This window comes from Natator depressus, chromosome 4, assembly GCF_965152275.1.
Source record: "Natator depressus isolate rNatDep1 chromosome 4, rNatDep2.hap1, whole genome shotgun sequence".
NCBI classification, from domain to species: Eukaryota; Metazoa; Chordata; order Testudines; family Cheloniidae; genus Natator; species Natator depressus.
The window spans coordinates 98,543,395-98,564,439 of NC_134237.1; the positions used below are offsets into that span (position 1 = coordinate 98,543,395).

At 43.5% G+C, this 21,045-nt stretch overlaps 1 long non-coding RNA gene across 1 annotated transcript in view; it reads right to left on the reverse strand.

Moving 5' to 3' along the window:
* Nucleotides 1-13,052: 13,052 nt before the first annotated feature.
* Nucleotides 13,053-21,045, reverse strand: part of LOC141985943 (uncharacterized) — a 28,811-nt gene continuing 20,818 nt past the window's right edge. Inside the window, exons 2-3 of the long non-coding RNA XR_012639070.1 lie at nucleotides 20,449-20,604; nucleotides 13,053-14,364 (exon numbers count right to left, since the gene is read on the reverse strand). This is a non-coding gene — a long non-coding RNA (uncharacterized LOC141985943). The remainder of the gene's footprint in view (nucleotides 14,365-20,448; nucleotides 20,605-21,045) is intronic.

Sequence of the window (21,045 nt, forward strand, 5' to 3'; positions counted from 1 at the left end):
ACAATGTTGAATGTTTCTTCTGTGTATTAGTGTGATATAAGAAATTGATGATCAAAATGAGTATGATCTAGAGTATCAATTATGTATCAGAAAAAGGATTACTTCCTACAGCAAAGAATTTCCAAAAACTGGAAAGATTCCAATTGACTTTAATGGGCGTTGAATCAGGCTCTAAATAAGTCTGACTAGTGTGGAAAAGGAAACAGACCTTAATTTAGACTATCAATAATAAAATGCTGGAGAGAGTACAGATGTCTAATTGGAGATTCCAAACTGCTTCTTTCATTTTGTATTCACAAGAAGCAAGGGTAGATACTAAATGTGTTTGTGTACCTGTGTCCTGTTTGAAGGTTAACAATGTAACCAAATTATCCTGTAGATGCTAATTCTCTTTCATGTCTTAGGGCTTGTCTACATTACCCGCTGGATCGACGGACAGCAATCAATCCAGTGGGGGTGGATTTATTGTGTCTAGTCTAGAACAATTGATAGGGGAACTAGAAGTGGGTGGCAACCTGGGCAGCAGTGACCATGAGATGGTCGAGTTCAGGACGAATCTGATTGCCTTCTATGATGAGATAACTGGCTCTATGGATATGGGGAAAGTGGTGGACGTGATATATCTTGACTTTAGCAAAGCTTTTGATATGGTCTCCCACAGTATTCTTGCCAGCAAGTTAAAAAAGTATGGATTGGATGTATGGACTATAAGGTGATAGAAAGCTGGCTAGGTCGTTGGGCTCAACGATTAGTGATCAACGGCTCAATGTCTAGTTGGCAGCCAATATCAAGCGGAGTGCCCCAGGGGTCGGTCCTGGGGCCAGTTTTGTTCAGTATCTTCATTAATGATCTGGGTGATGGGATGGGTTGCACCCTCAGAAAGTTTGCGGATAATACTAAGATGGGGAGAGAGGTAGGTATGCTGGAGAGTAAAGATAGGGTCCAGAATGACCTAGAGAAATTGGAAGATTGGGCCAAAAGAAATCTGAGGTTCAACAAGGACAAATGCAGAGTCCTGTACTTAGGACGGGAGAATCCCATGCATTGCTACAGGCTGGGGAACAACTGACTAAGTGGCAGTTTTGCAGAAAAGGACCTAGGGATTACAGTGGATGAGAAGCTGGATACAAGTCAACATTGTGCCCTTGTTGACAAGAAGGCTAATGGCATATTGGACTGCATAAGTAGGAGCGTTGCCAGCAGATCTAGGGAAGTGATTATTCCCCTCTATTCGACACTGGTGAGGCCACATCTTGAGTATTGCATCCAGTGTTGGGTCCCCCCACTACAGAAAGGATGTGGACAAATTGGAGAGAGTCCAGCTGAGGGCAATAAAAATTATTAGGGGGCTGGGACACATGATTTATGAGGAGAGGCTGAGGGAACTGTGCTTATTTAGTCTGCAGAAAAGAAGAGTGAGGGGGTTTTGATAGCAGCCTTCAAGGGGGGGGGCAGGGTTCCAAAGAGGATGGAGCTTGGCTGTTCTCAGTGCTGGCAGATGATAATGGTCCCAAGTTGCAGTGGGGGAGGTCTAGGTTGGATATTAGGAAACGCTATTTCACTAGGAGGGTGGCAAAGCACTGGAATGGGTTACCTAGGGAGGTGGTGGAATCTCCATCCTTAGAAGTTTTTAAGACCAGGCTTGACAAAGCCCTGGCTGGGATGATTTAGTTGGGGTTGGTGCTGCTTTGAGCAGGAGGTTGGACTAGATAACCGCCTAAGGTCCCTTCCAACCCTAATCTTCTATGATTCTTTTGATACTGGTTTGGTGAATCTAATTTTAGAGTAAACCACCAGTTTTGGGGAATTATCTGCTCTGTGTTTTGCAGCCTGCCGTGAATGTGTCATTCTCAGTGTCGCCTATCCAGGCACCCAGTCACAGGGAATTTTCAGTGAAAAATAGAAAATTTCCACAGAAGGCAGCCACTTTCTGCAAAAGAAACAAAGCAAAACAGAAAAAAAAACACTCCTCCCCCCCCCCCCCCCGCAATAGTTTTAGCTGCAAACCCAACATTATCTGTCAGTTTTTGATGGAAGTGCTTTGGACAGCCCTGCTACGAAGTAATAGTGAGCTTCTACCTCATTTGGAGGGAGACCTCAGGTGGAGATTTTCAAAGGAGCTTAAGTAATTAGGTACCTAAATCTCACTGAATTCCAAGGGGATTTGGGCATTTAGCTCCATTAGACTCTTCTGAAAATCTCAGTCTTAGTGTTTCAGGATTTCTGTACAATAATTTGTACAATACATTTCATCCCTTGTTTTAAATTTATTGCTACACCTTTCCATTTAGAAGGTTATTTTTCCTTATTCTGTGTGTGAAGACATGCTGATTTACATTTACCTCTGGAGTGTAACAACTCATTTATTACAATTAAGAAGATTAAAATAAGCACTTTAGCCCTGTTGGAAAATCTTGGTATAAATTTCTTTACTTTTTTTTTTTTTTTGATAAATCAAAAGGTCCCAGAGGCTTTAAAAAGAGAACTAAGTATTGGCTTGTTTTAGTTTTGAGTAGGTGAAGATGAAAGGGGAAACAAATTCACCATTGGGCCTGACCTGTGTTTTAGAATGTTTTAGGCCTTCCCACTTGCAGGGCTGCAACAGTGCTCACACAAATTTGGTCCTGCTGCCTCTCCATCATTGCGCCTGACCTGCCATTGCGACCTGGTGTATGGGGGTGCTAGTACTCTTTGATATTGAAATTGAGAAGTAGTGTCCTGAAAATATGGATATTAAAGTATATGCTTTAAAAAGTTTCCGATCCTAAAGTTAGACAGCAGGATCAAAGGGCTGATTTATTTAAAACAGAATTCCCTCTATTGGAATCAATGTATTAATAGCCCCTGGTTCCATCGAATTTACATAGGAAAGTCCTATTTTGTAAGGGAAGGGCTCCAAGCTAAATAAGTTGAGGGGCATGATTCAAAAAAGGTTGAGAACCCCTAGAGTAAGGCACTAACTCCTCCTGCTTATAATGCACCAGTGGTATTGTACCATGAGGAAAATTTCTTCCTGACATAAGCTGTGATGAATTTATGCCCTGAAGTATGAGGATAGTTAGCCCTTGTAATTTAATCTTAACTTGTGGAGCTGCAGATGCTATTCTCCTTTATAGATATGACTAGTCCATCTAAATATCTCTCTCATCAATGGACAAAATCCATTCCTACTAGATTCCCAGTGCCTCCCGCTCTCCTGAATACATTTAAGGTATGACTACACTGCACATCCCTTTTGGTGGTATGTAGAATACATATGCTACATGTTCTCCTAGCACAAGTATAAATGGCAGTGTAAACCATGAGGAACTAGTTAAGCAAGTGAATTAAAGACATGAGTCGTGTGGGTAGGTACCTGGCTATTTACCTTATATGGCTCATTACTCGCCCAACAGTGCATCCCAGTCTACACTGATATTTTTAGCAATGTATTGTCCCACAGTTGCCTCCCTGCTGCTGGAGTCTTTCCTCACATCAGGGAAAGACTCTGGCAGCAGAGAGAGGCTCTGGCAACAGAGAGACAGTGGGGAAAACTCCTGCAGCTCCGCACTGCTATAACCTTTCCCCGCTGCAGGGACCTGCCAGAATCTTTCCCTGCCACAAGGAAAGACCCCAGGAGCTGGGCATGACCGTGGCAGTGAGGAGGCAGCAGAGAAAGGCTTTGGGAGTTCCCCATTTCCTCACCTTTCCAGAGCCGTTCACTGACATGTGTAGCTACACACTGCACCGAAGGTACAGCCTGCTTTTCACTGCAGCGTGTAGCTACCCCTACCCTACATGTTTCCACAAGAACTGTGCAGTAGCCTCAGACACTGAATAATGTTCTGCCTCTGAGTACAATTCCAATACAAGATATGGGTGGAATTTTCAAAGGTGCTTAGTCTTTGCTTAACTTTGCTCACACTGAAGTTAGTACAATCAATGCTAAAATACCCATTGACTTCATTGGGAATAGACTCAGGCCAATGATTGCTTGCAGAAATACCACCCTTTAGCTTAAAAAGTGGATTGAGCATTCAGTGAATCAGCTGAAGTGTGTATGGGTGGAATTCTTAGAACACAGGACAAGGGCGATACATTTACTGGGCGAAAGAAACAATGGGAGTGAAAAGGGAATTAGCAACAAAGCAAAAATAAATAAATGAAAACAAGAGCGAGAGCAAACATTAGGACAGTTGTCTTCCTATTCCCAATGTTTCTGAGGCTTTGGAAGGGGTGACCCCAGTGGTCAGTTTAAAGAGTGCACGCATCAGTATCAGTTCTGGAAGGTCTTCAGACCCAGTGCTGCAATTGGGTATAGGAAGAGTCATGTGGTGAAGGTCATACACAGGAAAAAAAAGTCAATATAAAAACGTGATGCCATGAGGAGAATTTCTCATAGGCACAAAGTTAATAAAACAGGATTTCTCTCTTTCAGAATTTAGATATTTGCTTGGGACTTTAAAGGCAATGTCCCAGCCTCAGGGGCTGTTCCTTAACCTAATTATCTGCATATAAACATCATGGCAAGGTCACCGCACGGTGTTCAGCACAGATGGAAACTAAGAGTATGTCTACACTGCAGTAAAATATCTGCAACTGGCCCATGTCAGCTGACTTGGGCTTGGGCTGCAGGGCTGTAAAACTGCAGTGTAGAGGTTTGGGATCCAGCCTGAGCCCAAATGTCTACATTGGAGTTTTATAGCCCCACAGCCTGAGCCCTGTAGCTGGAGTCAGATGACACTATCTAGCTGTGGGTATTTTATTACAGTGTAGACATACCCTAAGGGACAAACCTGAGCAGTGTGAAAGTCAAGTCAGAGGCAAATGGATTAGCAGATTCTTAGAGGGAATAAAAATTGAATTACCAGAAGGAGGAGGGATGCTGCATCCAATTAGCCTTTTCTTTTCCTGTCGGAAACATGTCACTGTCTTGCCTGAGTCAGGAATGTGAATTGCTGATATGATTCAACCCCTAGTCAAGTGAAGGGGTATTATTGTAAAGGTGAGAATCAAGAAAGAGAAAATTTTATACTTCCTGTCTTCATTCTGGGCTCTGTTGGATCAATTGTGGAAATGAGTTCCAGAGATGAAGACTCTTAATGGAATATGTGCCCTTACTTTTAAAGGACCATGATTAATTCCTCTACTGATTAAAGCTGCTGTGGTATCACACTAGGGGAAAGGTCTTTCTCGAAGGCAGGACTCAATTGTTTAGGGCTTTATGAATGAATTCCAATATCCTGAATGCCACCCAGAAACTTACTGGAAATCAAGCACACTATGGGGCCCCAATGTAAAGTCCTCTGCAATGCAATGCTTTCTATACTAAAGGTGAAATGTGGCCTCCTTGTAGTCAATGGGAGTTTTGCGATTAATTTCAATGAGGCCAGGATTTTATCCAATGTATTATTCTGAAGCATCTTGAAGTGTGACCCCCTATCAAGTGCATAGTAGTGGACCAAATATGAGGGGACAAAAGCAGGAATAACTATAGCAGTCCAATATTAAAAACAGATATTGTAGGCTCACTAAGGACAACTGGGAAAAAAAGCATTGGAAAGTAAACTAGGTTGCAAGGATTTATTTGAAAGGCTACTTATTGCTGTGGGAAAAGTTTTAATGATCTTGCGTAAAAGAGATGCTCAGACACTATGGAGTAACTTTTATGGATGATGTGAGTCAATTTTACACCAAGACACTCTGATATTTGCCTTTGTGGAAATGCCAGCCTCTCACTGTACTGTCTGAATGAACTGAGATTTAAACCCTAGAAATCCGCTAACCCACTGCTTCATCTTCTTCTTTTAAACCAACATCCTTTTTTGGGTTCATTTATTCTCTTACATCAGAGTATTAACCACTCAGTGTGTTCCAAAAGAAAACCCAATGTACATAGATTTCAAGAGCAGCCTTTCACAGCACATCTCCTTTGTTAGCTGCCATTCATGAAATCTGCCTCCCCTGCCATCTGCTAGGCTGTCTCGACAAAATGAATTTTATTTTGAAAGCAAATAAATAAAGAATGAAAATTGACAGTTTCTCCACAGCAGTCCAAGGGCACATTTATCCTCAGCAGAATTGATGATGCTGTATTAACATAGTGTGGAGAGTCAACCCAGTATTTACTGAAAGGAAAAAAAAGTGTTGCATGAAAGCACTCCAGGGTTACTGGTGACATTTGCTGCTTTCCTGCCCATCTCTGTAATTTTAAAACAGACAGTGTGCAAGTGTCCTGTATTCGTTATCCTAACTTATTCTTTAGCAGTCTGACTAGTAACCAGTGGCTAGAGAAATTTCTGAGTATTTGGATACAACAACAACAATAAAATAAGGATTGTTATACAAATATATCACACATCCTAATTCTGGGCAAGTGCCCACCATCCATTACATGAGTTCAGAGTTTGGGATACTGTTGGATTTCCAGTTGTTTGATGATCAGTTAGCAGCACTGACTGGGAGAGCTCTCCTTCATCTACATTTGGCCAGAAAGAAACTACCATTTCTGTTGGATGCAAGCTGTAGTCCACGCCTTTGTTACCATGAGGTTATATTGCTACCATGTGATCTTCAGGCCACACCTTAAACCACATTTGGAGGCAGCAGCGTCTTTCTAAGCAGAGTTTCTCTCTGGGAGAACGTGGTACCAGTGCTCTGTGACTTGCACTGCCTACCTATTGATTGCTAGGTGGATTTTTAGCTGTTGGCTTTAAGCTAGAAGTATGTACCTGCCCTGGTGCTTGTCCCCCTGTTAGATACTTGTGCAGTTGCCATCAGAAGAGGAGTTCTTCAGTTTAAGAGACAGGGCTGTAGTCACGATGTCCTTTGAATAGCCCTGAATTTTGGAATTTACTCCCATCTCAGTCCAAATAACAGAACTGTTGGCCATCAGAGAATATTCATAATCTTTGTCAGGGTTGTGTAGTGGAACCACAACCGTTTGAGGCATTAAAACTGTTAGAAGCTGAAAGTCATGTTTTAAAACATTTGATAAATGAATGTCTGAGCTCTCTTACTGGCAGTGATTGGCTTATCTTAGTTAATCTCAAACCTACCACGTTTTACTCATAAGAGTAGTCCCACTAAAGTCAACAACAGGTCTATTTGCATAGGTCCGTCGTTATGTCTCACTCTTTCCCCTCATACATACATTCTAGCAATGAAATGTTAGGCTCTGCACACACTGACTCATGCTGATAGCCCCACTGGCTTCCAAGAGAATTCTGGTGTAAATAAGCATTTTCAGCACCAGGCTTTAAAATTGCCAAACAAATTAAAAGGGCACTCTTTCCCTTTATGAATTCTAGAGTTTGTTCCGTCTAAAACTCTCTGAGAATTTGAGAAGCAAACTGAGACACAATGTGCTCATGTACGAGACAATAGTCAGAATGGATTTCCATATCACAGCTATTTCATAGCAATGCAAGTCAAGGGGGAAAAACCAAAGTTTGGGTATACTCCTATAAGTAATTTCTTTCAGGATAATTTAACAGACTTCTGTTTTGTATGTGACCTCTTCTAGGGAGGCAGTGTGACTCCCCGCCGCCCCAGAGAGGGACAAGCCCATCCGGGTGCTGGAATGGGCAGAGCTAGGGAGCTCTGAGCCCGCCCCCTCAGAGGGTCAGGCGGCAACCTGGAAGTATAAAAGCTCACCCTCACAGCTCACTGGGGGCCCAGCCGCTGGGGATGCCAGACGCCTCCAGCCTGGCCTGCGACTGGGAAGCCCCAATAGCCCAAGGTGCACGCCAGGATTTGCCGGACCTGCCCTGCAGCCACTACCCGGAGGATTTGCCAGACCTGCCCTGCAGCCGCTACCCGTAGGAGTTCCGGACCTGCCCTGCGGCTGCTACCGTGAGGAACCCATGGTGCTGGATGCCCCAGAGGACACTGCCTGGACTCAGGTACCCCAAGAGAGGGAATCAGAAAGTAGCCCGGGGCAGCCGACTGTAGTCTGGCTGAGGCACTGCCAGAGCCTATGACAGTGTGTTGCGGCCAGGAGCCCCACTGACACAGCCACGGATCTTCTGCCGCTGCTAAAGCCCCAGGCTGGGACACAGTGGAGTGGGAGGGCCTGCGTCCCCACTGCCACCCAACTCGTGGGTGGCAGTCTCCCCCTCTCCCAGGTCCTTTAGAGGCCTGGGCCTGTTAACATTGAACTGTTTGCTCAGCCCCTGCCTGACATCAACTGCCTTGGTTGCCCCGCCCTGACCCAGGGCCTGGGCCTATTTTCTATATATTGTTTGCTGCTACTCAGCCCCTGCCAGAAGGCCTGAGCACCTGACTTATTGTTGCCCCGCCCTGACCTAGGGCCCGGCCTTACGGTGCTTGTTTCAGTTGCCTCAAAGGCCGCCAAGGGAGACTCCCGTGGCCGGACTAATTTCCCCAAGCATTATCTGTGTGTCGTGAGCCTGTGTGGCTCCCCGCCGCCTTGGAGAGGGTCGAGCCCCGGCTAGCCACTTTACACCTCTTTATCAACTACAGGCCTAATCCACAGACCACTGAAGTTAACAAAAAGACTCCTGTTGATTTCAATGGGTTTTTGATCAGATCTCAACTACAGACCGAGTAAAGGGAAGTCACAGGCAGTCCAGTGTGATTCAGGAGACCAGCTGTTGCTTCATTGGATCTTTTTCATCAGGTTGCTTCATTGGATCTTTCACGTCAGGTTGAAGATTTCAGCATGTTCAAGCCATGTGTACACTACAGAGTTAAGTTGACTTAAGTTACGTCGATGATCATAAACTGCTGTAATTAAATTACTTTTGCATGTCCACACAGTGCTCCTTGTGTCAGCAGAGTGCATCCACAGTTGGTGCTCTAGTTCTGACACAGAGAGCAGTGCATCTTGCACCGCTGTGCAAATTGCTACCTTCTCCTGCTAGGAGTTCTGGGAATGGATCACTGTGCATCATGGGTATGGCATCACTGCCCCATGATGCAGTTTTCTCTGTCCCATAATTCCAAGGGCTTCTGACTGCATTTTGTACCATTTTTCAACTGCCCCTGTAAACTTTGCGCCCGGCATCTCTGCCTGAAAGCATGGATCCTGACAGTCTCATGATAAGTGTTATGAACACAACACAGCTAATCCTGCAGTATTTCATGAGCTGCGAAACTTAACAGGAATCCATGCTGCCTGTCCTGCTGTGTGCCATGGAAAGAAACAATTCAAGATTGATGTTGGCATTCATGGAGCAGCCACACATGGGTGGACTGTTGCTATTGGACTTGTGAAACAAGCACCTAGTGGTGGGATCGGATTGCGATGCAGGTCTGGGATGATGAGCAGTGGCTACGTAACTTTTGTATGCACAAAGTCACCTTCCTTGAACTGTGTGCAGAGCTTGCCCTTACCCTGCAGCACAAGGACAACAAAATGAGAGCTGCCCAAATGCTGGAAAAGTGAGTGGCAATTGCTGTGTGGATGCTGGCAACCGGTGAGTCGTGAATCAGTTTGGAGTTGGGAAGTTGACAGTGGGGGTTGTGGTGATGTAAGCATGCAGGGCCATTAATCACCCCCTGCTACGAAGGACTGTGACTCTGAGAAGTGTGCAGGAACTAGTGATTGGCTTTGCGGCAATGGGATTTCCTAACTGTGGTGGGGTGATAGATGGCACGCACATCCCTATTTTGGTCTCAGACCATATTGTGACAGAGTACATCAACAGAAAGGGTTACTTCTCTATGGTATTGAAGGTGCTGGTGGATCACCGGAGTTGTTTCACTGCCATTAACGTGGGGTGGTCAGGGAACATTCATGATGCATGCATCTTCGGGATCACTGGCCTGTATAGAAAGCTGAATGCAGGGACTTTCTTTCCAGACCAGAAGATTCCAATAGGGGATGTGGAAATGCCCACAGTGATTCTGGGAGACCCAGCCTACCTCTTACTCCCGAGGATCATGAAGCCATACACCGGAAGCCTTGCCAGCAGCAAGGAGCACTTCAACAACATGCTCAGCAGCTACAGAATGATGTAGAATGTGTGTTTCACAGATTAAAGGGTCGCTGGTGCTGCCTTTTTTGGCAGGTTAGACCGCAATGAGGAAAATATTCCCATGGTCATAGCAGCCTGCTGTGCTCTGCATAACATTTGTGAAGCCAAGGCGGGGAAGTTCCCCAGGGGAGCACTAAGGTGGATTGACTGGCTGCTAATTTTGAGCAGCCAGACACTAGTGCTACTAGAGGGGATCAATGGGCGACTGGGAAGAAGGCGATCTGAATTAGGGAAACAGCATTTTGACCATGAGCCCCAGTAATGTGTCTTGCTGTAATGAATTTAGCCAGGCATTTTGTTTACTTGCCACATTGAATGACCCTTGTAGTAATTCCTGCCTGAGCTTTAATTGTAGTCTGAAAACATGGCAGTTGCCACTGTGTATGAATTTCTATTGCAACCACACCTGTGTAGGTCACAAATAAAGAATCACTGTCTTTGGAAGCCTAACTTTTTATTAAACAGCAAAACAGAGATTAACATGTCTTACAAGGGACTTGACAGTGAGCAGCACTTTCTGAAGTGAAGATCTCTCAGCTGTGTGTAAATCCAATTGTCATTATGGAAAATGTTCCTGTGGTGGAGAGCAAGGGGTTCTGCAATGGGCCAGGAACTTGAGAGGAATGTGTGTGGGGTGTTTGAGGAGGGCAAGGAAGGCAGCTGTGTATGGGCTGCTGGGGAAGTCAAGCACGCACGCGTTCCACCTGCAGCACAATCAGGGACCTCAACATCTCTGTTTAGTTCTCCATGAGCTTTATTACTCACTCCTGACCCTGTATTATCCATGTCTGGCCCTGTCTCCTCTCCTGGTTATCCATTTCTAGTTTCTCATTTACTGTCTCCCTCCATGCTCTGTGCTCACTATCGGCCTGATCTGATGATAGCAGCACTTCATGAAACATGTCCTCCTTACTCCTCCTCCTCATTTGCCTCCTTATCTGACAGAGGTGCACTGCTACTGTGTAGGAGCTGGCCCTCAAGGGCACATCCGTAGAAGCAAAAGAAACAATACACAGAGCCAGTATTGTGTGTGTGCACTCAGTCTTGAATCATAAAAAAATCATGGCAGGCATGTACTACGGGGATGTGGGAGGTGGAGCAAGATGGGACAAAGCATCTGGATGGTTTCAGAAGGGGATCAGTACAAGTGCCTAGGGACAGTATTCTGAATACTGGCACCGTTTTCCACAGGCGGGGGGATCAAAGCTGAAATCACACTACTGAGGGTAATTGAAGATGCAAGGGTACATCTCCTGCATGAGTGCAGCTTCAGATCAAGTATGTATGGTGGTTGCCTGTGCTGCTTTGGTTCCTGCAGAAGCAATTGCCAATTGGTGCAGCAGAGTTCCCTACAAAGGGAGAAGAACCAAAGCAGCTCTTCCAAGGAAACTTCAGCAGAGAGTTGCAGAGTATCTGCAGGAAAGATTCCTGGAGATCTCTATGAAGGATTTCAGTGTGTATTACCAAACTTTTCTGGAGGGCCCATACTGTGTAGCTGCACAAGGGGAACATGAAGCAGATGCAAACAGTACCTAGTGTTGTTAATTTCGATCCCTTCTCCCACATGTACCATGTAACAATATAAAGGATCTCTCTACTTCATGTAACCATGCACTATCAAAGAAAACATGAGTACTTAATGGAGTTCCCCTCTCCTGTTTCAGGCACACCAGAACTGGAGTGCTGGGACTGGCTAGACCCCTCTGGAGTCAAAAAGAGGTCCTGGCTTGCCATACCACCAGATGTCCCTGATGCCTGTCCCACATCCTCCCCCAACTCTACCTCCTCATCCACCACTTCATCCTCAGGGTTGACTCTGCTGGACGCTACCTCCAGTCCTGCCAAAGTATTGATAGGGCTCTTGGCAGTGGAGATGGGGTCACTGCTGAGGATGGTGTGCAGAGTGATGTTTGCCTCCCTTGCCTTTGGTACACCTGCCTCAGCTCCTTGATCCTAGCACAGCACTGCTGCACGTCCCTTTCATGCCCTTTCTCATCCATGCCATGAGCAATCTGTTCATAGGTGTCAAAGTTCCTATGGTTGGAATGGAGGCGTGACTGGACAGCCTCCTCTCCCCAAAGACCCAACAGATCCAGCAACTCCGGTGTACTCCATGTGGGAGCCTGTTTGCTGTGGAAATCTGGCATGGTCAGTTGGGAAGATGCAATGTGAGCTGTCCATGCTGAGCAAACAGGATGTGGAACTTCAAAAATTTCCACGGCTTTAAAAGGGTAGGAGTGCATGCCTGTGTAGCTGGCTGCATGGCAGCAGAATAGAAACTGCTTACCAGAGTGGTCATGATGGGCATTGTAGGACACCTCCTGGAGGCCACTTAGGGTGACATAAGCAAGCACAGTGTCTACACTGACACTGCATCACTCCAACTTTGATGCAAAAAGCTCTGTGACACTCGTCGAGGTGGTTTTATTTTGTCGGCATAGCAGGAGAGTTAAATCCATGGGAGGAGCATTGTTGTGTGTACACCTCCACTGTTCTGTTGATGAAACCTGACTTTTTTGTTGTGTGTTGTTAAATTTTCAAACTATATTTGTGGATTTAAAATGCTGTTCCATAGTATGCCTTACTAATTATATATGTTAAGGCTGTCCAAAGTTGAGTGCTTAAAAGGTTGGAAAGCTACTTTCAGCCCTCTTACCTAAAAGTGGCATTTGAGAGTAGGCCCTCACCATGGAGCTATAGAGATTCCTTCCAGGCAAACCTCTTGTCTGACTTCCATAACAGAAATTCATTATTCGTGGTGCACTTCAAACACTTCTTGAAACTACTGAGACTTACACCATTAATTATGTAGTGAACAATGTTTCTGAGCTCCTTGATTACTGTTAGGAGAGAGTACTACACTGTAGTATATATTCTGTGTCTTATGCACACATGGCCTCACTCAATGAGTTCTAGAAATGTATGGAAAGAATCTCAGGACTATATTCTATGTAGTTAATGATTAGTAGATAAAATATTTTAACAAAACATACTATAAATTTAACTTTATTTTAAATTTAAGTTCTGTCAAATTTTTGCATCCTGTACAACTTCACTTAAGTCACTGGGGTTGCACAGGATATATGTCAGTACAGCATTTGTTCCACTCTGTTAGAAGTTCTGTTTAGCTCTCCTAGACTAATTGGAATCTTCTGAATATTCTGATCCTTGGATTACATTATCAGTTGCAAAATAAGCTACTGTCCTATGAAAAGGAAACATTCTAAACAAAAATAAGCGGCTATCTATTTAACAAATATTAAAGTTAGCATCGGAACAGAAGACTTATATTGCACATATTCTCCTTTCTTTTTCTTTTGTATGGCTTAAAATCAGCAATGTTACTTGTCCAAGTCTAAATTGGCAATCCAGTTGATTGCCTGAGGTGATGCGGAGCAGATGGCAGAGATATCACCAGGCTATACTTGTTTGGGACATTAGTTGATTAGTCATTCCATAGTTTGAAGTCTGTTTCTGCAGTAACAAATTCGGTCTCAGTCCCCATTTAGGGAGGAAGTAAGTACCTCTTCCATATGATGTGTGGATGCAGTTCAAAGTGGACCATATTTTCCCTGGGAATGAAACCACTGGATTCTTTGATTGGGTCGTTGATGAGATGTTTGTTTGGGATGTTGGCATCCTACCATCTTGCTTGCCATTGATCTTTGGGGGACAACCCCAAGTCTTTGAGCTCTTGCACTGCAAGCCAAAAAGGTTTCTGGATTTTGGTGGAAATCTCAATATGTTGTTTAGGTCTTCATATATTGGAACATCCTTGTCTTTCTGATACAGTGAATTCTGAAGGATTATCAGGTTGCGATGAAGTTGGGGTGAGTAGATGTGTGCCAATGTGGGAAGCCAGGGTTGTGCCATTGATTTTACTGTGCCAGTGTGAAGCTGAGAGTTGACAAGCTATGTGTGGGAGCTGTGTGTCCAGACAGATGAGTAGTACTCTGCAGTAGAGTAGACAAGAGCCAATGAAGATGTCCAGAGAGTTTTTGCATCAGCTCCCCAGGTCATTCCTGTCATTTTCTGAATGAGATTTACACATTTCTTGTAATAATGGTTGGTGCAGCTCTGGCCTGGTTGGAAATCCACTTGTTCATTTGGTAACATTGTGTGAGGTTCTGCTCAGATTAGACCCCAGATCTGTGAGATGGCTGATGGCTCCACGCTGCTATTCAGCAGCCCTGATAGGTTGTGTGTTATCATATAAACCTGTGGTTCTGTCAAAGAAGCTCTGGAAGAAATAATTTTTCTTGCAGGGCAACTCTTTCCATACCTGTTCAATCCAGGGCATCCCAACATCACTGAGCGAATCCGATTTGATGACATTTGTTGCCTTAGCAGATAACAAGGCAGCCCACAAGAAGATTGTCATCACCTGCATTTAAATGAAAATGTACAAAATGTGAACTCTCCTCCTACCCCAAGATGCTCAGAACTGTCAGCTCTGTTAAAATACTGGATTTTTGGATGGTTGGCTGGCTGGCTATCACACACAGCTGAATGTGTTATATCTAACTTATAAAGAGCAACAGAATTGCTAGGTAAGCTGTCATATATGCCTGACCAAAAGAAGTTATAAGAATATGCATTGTAACATAGCTGTCAGTCTCAGTGACATCTTAAATGCACCCTTGGTTGACAGTATCATAAACAGGCCAGATCTGAATCTACTTTTAGAATACTAAAATTTATTTTAACATACTTCACAACTCTTTTCATTTGAAAGATACAGCATAATGTATCTTGGGGCTAAGGGAATTCAGCCACTATTTTAGTTATCAGGAATTCATCTATCAATCAACCGACTTTTAGATCTTTCAATTCCCTTCCCCCACACCTAATTATCTAATAGTTAATAATGTTAGTTATTATTGTTAATATAGCATCCAAAAGCGCACTAGGCACTTTGCCAACATATAAAAAGCAAAAGGTCCCAGCCTAAGGCCTGGTCTACAAAAGAAAGCTGTACTGGTTTAACTAACAGTTTAGTATGGACATGCTTCCTCACATAAAGGGCTGTAACCTGGGTGTTATCTTTGACTTGACCCACTCTCCAGATCCTCACATTCAGGCTGTGTCTAAATCTTGCCAGTGCTTCCTGAATAACATCTCTAAGTTCTGGCCTTTCCGTATTATCTATGCAGCTAAGTTTCTTGTCCAGTCCCTCATCATCTTGTCTACTGCAACATCCTCCCCTCTGCCCTTGACAAATGCAATCTTACCTCACTTAGGTCCATTTGCTGCAAAGATTATTTTCTGAGTTCCTTGCTTTTACCATCTCACACCTTGTTTTTGTATCCCTCCACTTCTCCATCACATAAAACACAAATGACTTTATTTCTGAGACCCTTCATGGCCTGTCTCCATCCTATCTGTCATCTCTTGTATGCTGTGAGATGTTGGTCCCTGCCTCCACTCTGACAGTGATGCCAGCCTTCATCGCCCACTTGTTACATTTTGAAACAAGCATCTTCATGCTTTCTCCCTTGCTGACGCTCATGCATGGGAGGAGGTCTCAGGAAACATCCAGGAAACAACCTCGTTGTCCTCCTTCAAAGCCCTCTTTTGCTATAACACCTAAAACTCAACACTGGCTAGCAGCTGATGTGCTGTGACCATGGCTTTTCATGCTGATTGATATTATTTCATTGTATCCTTGTACTTTCCCCTGTATGGTGTCTCTTGTCTTATACTTAAGAGTCCCTACCCTGAGGAGCTTACATTCTGTTTGGACAGTATCCGACATAAATGGGTCCAGATCTATGATAGGGTCCCCGTGGTCTCCTGCAATACTATACTTATACTACCACTGCCAATATTAAATAATTAATAAGGTGTGATTTTTTTAAACTGATTTTGTTAAACCAGTGCTTAAGTTTTTTAGGAACAGGTTTAAGCTAAACCAAAATAATCCACTTTTAAAGTGAAATCAGAATATCCATGCGGGGACTTGCACCAATTTAACAAATGTTTTTAAATCTGTGCAGCTTTCTCATGTAGACAATGCTTAAGAAGACCTTACACACAGACAAAGCAACATCTCTTGTTATAGCTTTGCAATCAGTTCCAATGAGAAATTAGATTGCGGTATTCATTGCCATGGGAAGTCAAGGGCAAAAATCAAAAGAATACAACACTTATATGGATAACAACAGTATCTAGAGTGATAAATAGTTGATGCTGACAAAAAATTTGGAAAGGATGTTAAACCTCATGCTTCAGGGTTTAAGCTGACCTCTAACTATTAGAGATCAGGATGAAACCTAAGGCGAGAGAGTCAGTATATCCCATATCTGCCTATTGTGGGGTTTCTTGCACTTTCTCCTAAAGCATTTGGTGCTAGCCCCTGTCAGACAGAATACTCAACTAGATGGACTTTGGGTGTGATCCAGTATGGCAATTCCTGTATCCAGACACAATCTAGCCCTCTGTTTGTAGAAAACCTCCCATTTATAAGTGTTATTTTGCAAATATAAAATCTGCAAAAGTGTTTTGTACTTCCTCTGAGCTTGGGCCTACAAGGACATGAAAGGCTGGATCCTAGCTAGTTTCACTGTTCTGTAACCAAGGGGGTGTTCTGTGTGTCAAAAAAATCTTCCTACTTTCACTGTTGGCAAATATTCACTTAGCCTTGTTGTTTTCCATAGAAAAAATATGAATGAAAAGGCCAAATTTTCACTTTATGCTAATCTGGTTGAACCATTAATCTCAACCAAATATATTAGAGGTGAACATTTTTCATACAGTTCAACCTTTAAGTAAAGTATAGCAAGACTGACTTTTTCTATACAACTGTAGTATATTAAAATATTTTGTTGCTAACTGGAAATTTTGACAAGGTCTTCTGCACCAGGTAAATTTAGCCCACCTAATATATGACAGCTATCTGTACTTATTTTCATTAAGCGTGATCTAGAAATAGTGTCTACAACAATGTGAGAATTAAAATTTAAAATGTGGAAGCTTTGAGATAATTACAAACTCTTCCCTTTTAGAGGACTTTCTTCTTGATGAAGTTGTATTTTTTGGTAAACTTATAGCTATAAATAGAACACTGCTGATCTGACTTTATAAATGTAACATGACCACATGTATTAATAGAAATGTTCTGTTATTCCATGCAAAACTCTAGATTTTCTGAATTTTGAGTGGTGATTTTAGAGTTAAGGTTGAAAGTTAAACCTTCACTCTGCCCCTCATATTTAAAGTATGGTATCTATATATCCTTTGTAAATCAACTATAAAATGCAGTGTTACAGATATTAAATTACAATAAGTACATGCCTTCTTCAAACTTAACTTGATTTCCAAATCTCAATCAGATCAACAAAATAAGTCAAATTTGAAGAAATCTGGGTTCAGTGTTGTTTCAGTTACTTAAAGCTGAAGTGATTTTTTTCATATCAAATCAAACTCAACCACCCGGCGAAATAAACGAGGTAGAGCAGAGACACTTTGACGAGATTGTATTTAAACCTCTTCCCTCACCTGAGTGTAGTAGATATGGTTAGGATACTTTTGGTTTATTCAGACTTCGAATTAGCCAGAGAGCAAAGACACTAGGAGTCTGTGAGGGTCGTCTCTCCAAGGGCTGCTTTATTAACTCTTTTCGGAGTGTTTGTGGCTTATCTTTTCTCTTAAACCTTTTGGATTGTTTGACTACTTTAGGAAATACATTTAGGGCAGGTCTACACTCAGAACACTGCAGCTGGTGTAGCTGAGCTGCTGTAGCATTTCAGTGAAGAAGCTACCTACACTGACGGAAGAGATTCTTCCATAGGCAGAGGCACTCCACGTCCCCAAAAGGCGATAGCTATGTCGAGGGGAGAAGCCCTCCCGTTGACCGCATTGTGTACATTGGGGGTTAGGTCGGTATAACGACATTGCTCAAGGGTGTGGATTTTGAACAGCCTTTAGCGACACAGTTATACTGACAAGTTTATAGTGTAGGCCAAGCCTTAGTCAAGTATCCTGTTTGCCTGATGCAGCCCAGGATAGCAATCCAAAAACACAAAAAAGTGAAGCAAGATATGCAGCTAGGTTCTCAATCAAAACATGTAAAATCATGAACCAGTTAGGTCAGCAACAGCTTGAAGAAAACATAACAGTTTGAACAGCACGTGTAGCAGAGAGTCCTGAGTAGCTGCACACAGCCAACACTATTCACGCATGTGCGCACACACGCACACCAGTCATCGCAATTTCCTTCCCTTCTCCCCCAAGAGTTCATCAGTACCTCACTTCAGTCCCTGGAAAAATCATGGAGCATGTCCTCAAGGAATCCATTTTGAAGCACTTGGTGGAGAGGAAGGTGATCAGGAACAGTCAACATGGATTCACCAAGGGCAAGTCCTGCCTGACCAACCTGATTGCCTTCTATGATGAGATAACTGGCTCTGTGGATATGGGGAAGGTGGTGGATGTGATATATCTTGACTTTAGCAAAGCTTTTGATACCGTCTCCCACAGTATTCTTGCCAGCAAGTTAAAAAAGTATGGATTAGATGTATGGACTATAAGGTGGATAGAAAGCTGGCTAGGTCGTTGGGCTCAACAAGTAGTGATCAACGGCTCAATGTCTAGTTGGCAGCCAATATCAAGCGGAGTGCCCCAGGGGTCGGTCCTGGGGCCAGTTTTGTTCAATATCTTCATTAATGATCTGGGTGATGGGATGGGTTGCACCCTCAGAAAGTTTGCAGATGATACTAAGATGGGGAGAGAGGTAGGTATGCTGGAGAGTAAAGATAGGGTCCAGAATGACCTAGAGAAATTGGAAGATTGGGCCAAAAGAAATCTGAGGTTCAACAAGGACAAGTGCAGAGTCCTGTACTTAGGACGGGAGAATCCCATGCATTGCTACAGGCTAGGGACCAACTGACTAAGTGGCAGTTCTGCAGAAAAGGACCGGGGGATTACAGTGGACGAGAAGCTGGATGTGAGTCCAGTGGAGGGCAACGGAAATGATTAGGGGACTGGGGCACATGACTTACGAGGAGAGGCTGAGGGAAGTGGGCTTATTTAGTCTGCAGAAGAAAAGAGCGAAGGGAGATTTGATAGCAGCCTTCAACTACCTGAAGGGGGTTTCCAAAGAGGATGGTGCTAGGTTGTTTTCAGTGGTGGCAGATAACTGAACAAGGAGCAATGGTCTCAAGTTGCAGTGGGGGAGGTCTAGGTTGGATATTAGGAAAAAGTATTTCACTAGGAGGGTGGTGAAGCACTGGAATGGGTTATCTAGTGTTGGAATCTCCATCCTTAGAGGTTTTTATGACCTGGCTTGACAAAGCCCTGGCTGGTATGATTTACTTGGTGTTGGTGCTGCTTTGAGCAGGGGGTTGGACTGGATGGCCTCCTGAGGTCTCTTCTGACCCTGGTCTTCTATGATTCTATACCTGGCTGGAGGCACCAGGTGATCTAAGGGCCTTAGATTATACCTCTGATTCAGCTCAAGAGGTGGATGTGGTTGCTGTGGCTCAACTGCCTAATCATATACAGGAAGAGCATCCTCTTCCCTATTTGTTTCCCTTTCAGTAGGCAGTATATTTCACTGGTTTAACAATGCATTCTCCTTGTGGTAAACACTTGTCACACTTAGGGTGACCAGATGTCCTGATTTTATAGGGACAGTTCCGATTTTGGGGTCTTTTTCTTATATAGGCTCCTATTACCCACCACCCCCGTCCCGATTTTTCACATTTTCTGTCTGGTCACCCTAGTCATACTCCATATCCAGCAGCCTGCAGTGTCATGCTATCGAAAATGTTTCCACATCCTTGCCTAGCATACACTGCTTGTCCAGGATAGAACACCTGGAGTCCTGCGTGGATATGCTTGTTGAAATCTCATATTCCATAATCAGATCAGTCGGCTTTGAGGACAGCAAAGGGGTGGGCTGAGCCTTTTCCATCAGCATATAAAACTTGTGCATAGGTCAGCTGACGAACTGAAAGAATGGGTTATTTTCCAACACTTTCATGAGGCATACTTTGAATAGACTATAAAGCAAGACTTAATGCAATAGGGAAGGGTGTATCTCAATGTTTATCCAGTTTGCAAACTTATCTTTCTTCAGATTCCCATGCAGTGACTCCAGTATCCCATTTCCTTGGGGATGGTACAGAGCGGATTTATAATGTACTGTACCAATACTTGTCAGAAAGCCTTCAAACCCTCTTGATACAAAAGGTGCCCCATTGTCTGAAACAAGGCTCTCTGATAGGCCAAACAGAGTGAATGAAGTGGTTAGACAAGAAATGAGCTCCTTTGAGGTGCCTTGTGAAATTATTAATGTAAAGGGGTAAAATGAATAATAGTCTGTAAGAGACAGCAGTGTGTAACCATACACTGTAATCAAGGAGCCAGTAACATCCACTGCAATTCTCTGCCATGGTCTGTCTATGACTACCAGTTACAAAGGGGCTGGAGGAACAGTGGTTGTATGCAGTGTGCGGACTGGACATACCTTTACATGATGCTCAATGTCTCAGTGCAGCCCTGGTCCCCAAACACAACTGTGCAGAAGTTTCTTCATCTTCATAACTCCCAATTGTCTTTCATGAGAAAACATCCAGGACTGCTTATCACAACACTGTTGGAATGATCATCTGGGTGGGTTCATCTGCATAAGAGAGGTCGAGTAGCACATGTCTTCACTGTGAGCTCAGAACAAATTTTGTAGCATGTAGACACAGTTTTCTTAAGGACTGGGTCCGTCCAACCCGCTTATAGAGTACGTCACCTTTTGCAGTTCAGCATCTTGAAAATTAATATTTGATTAATGACTGTTTCTTGGAGCTGCCAGTCCTGGAACTCACAAGGGGAGAAGCAATTTTTGATTTAGTTCTAAGTGGCACACAGGATCTGGTCCAAGAGGTGATTGTAGCTGAACCGCTTGGTAATAGCGACCATAATGTAATTAAATTTAATATCCTTACAGGGGAAAAATACCAAAGAAGCTCACTACATTTAACTTCAAAAAGGGGAGTGACACAAAAATGAGGAAGCTAGTTAAACAGAAATTAATGGGAACAGTCAAAAAAGTGAAATGCCTGAAAGCAGA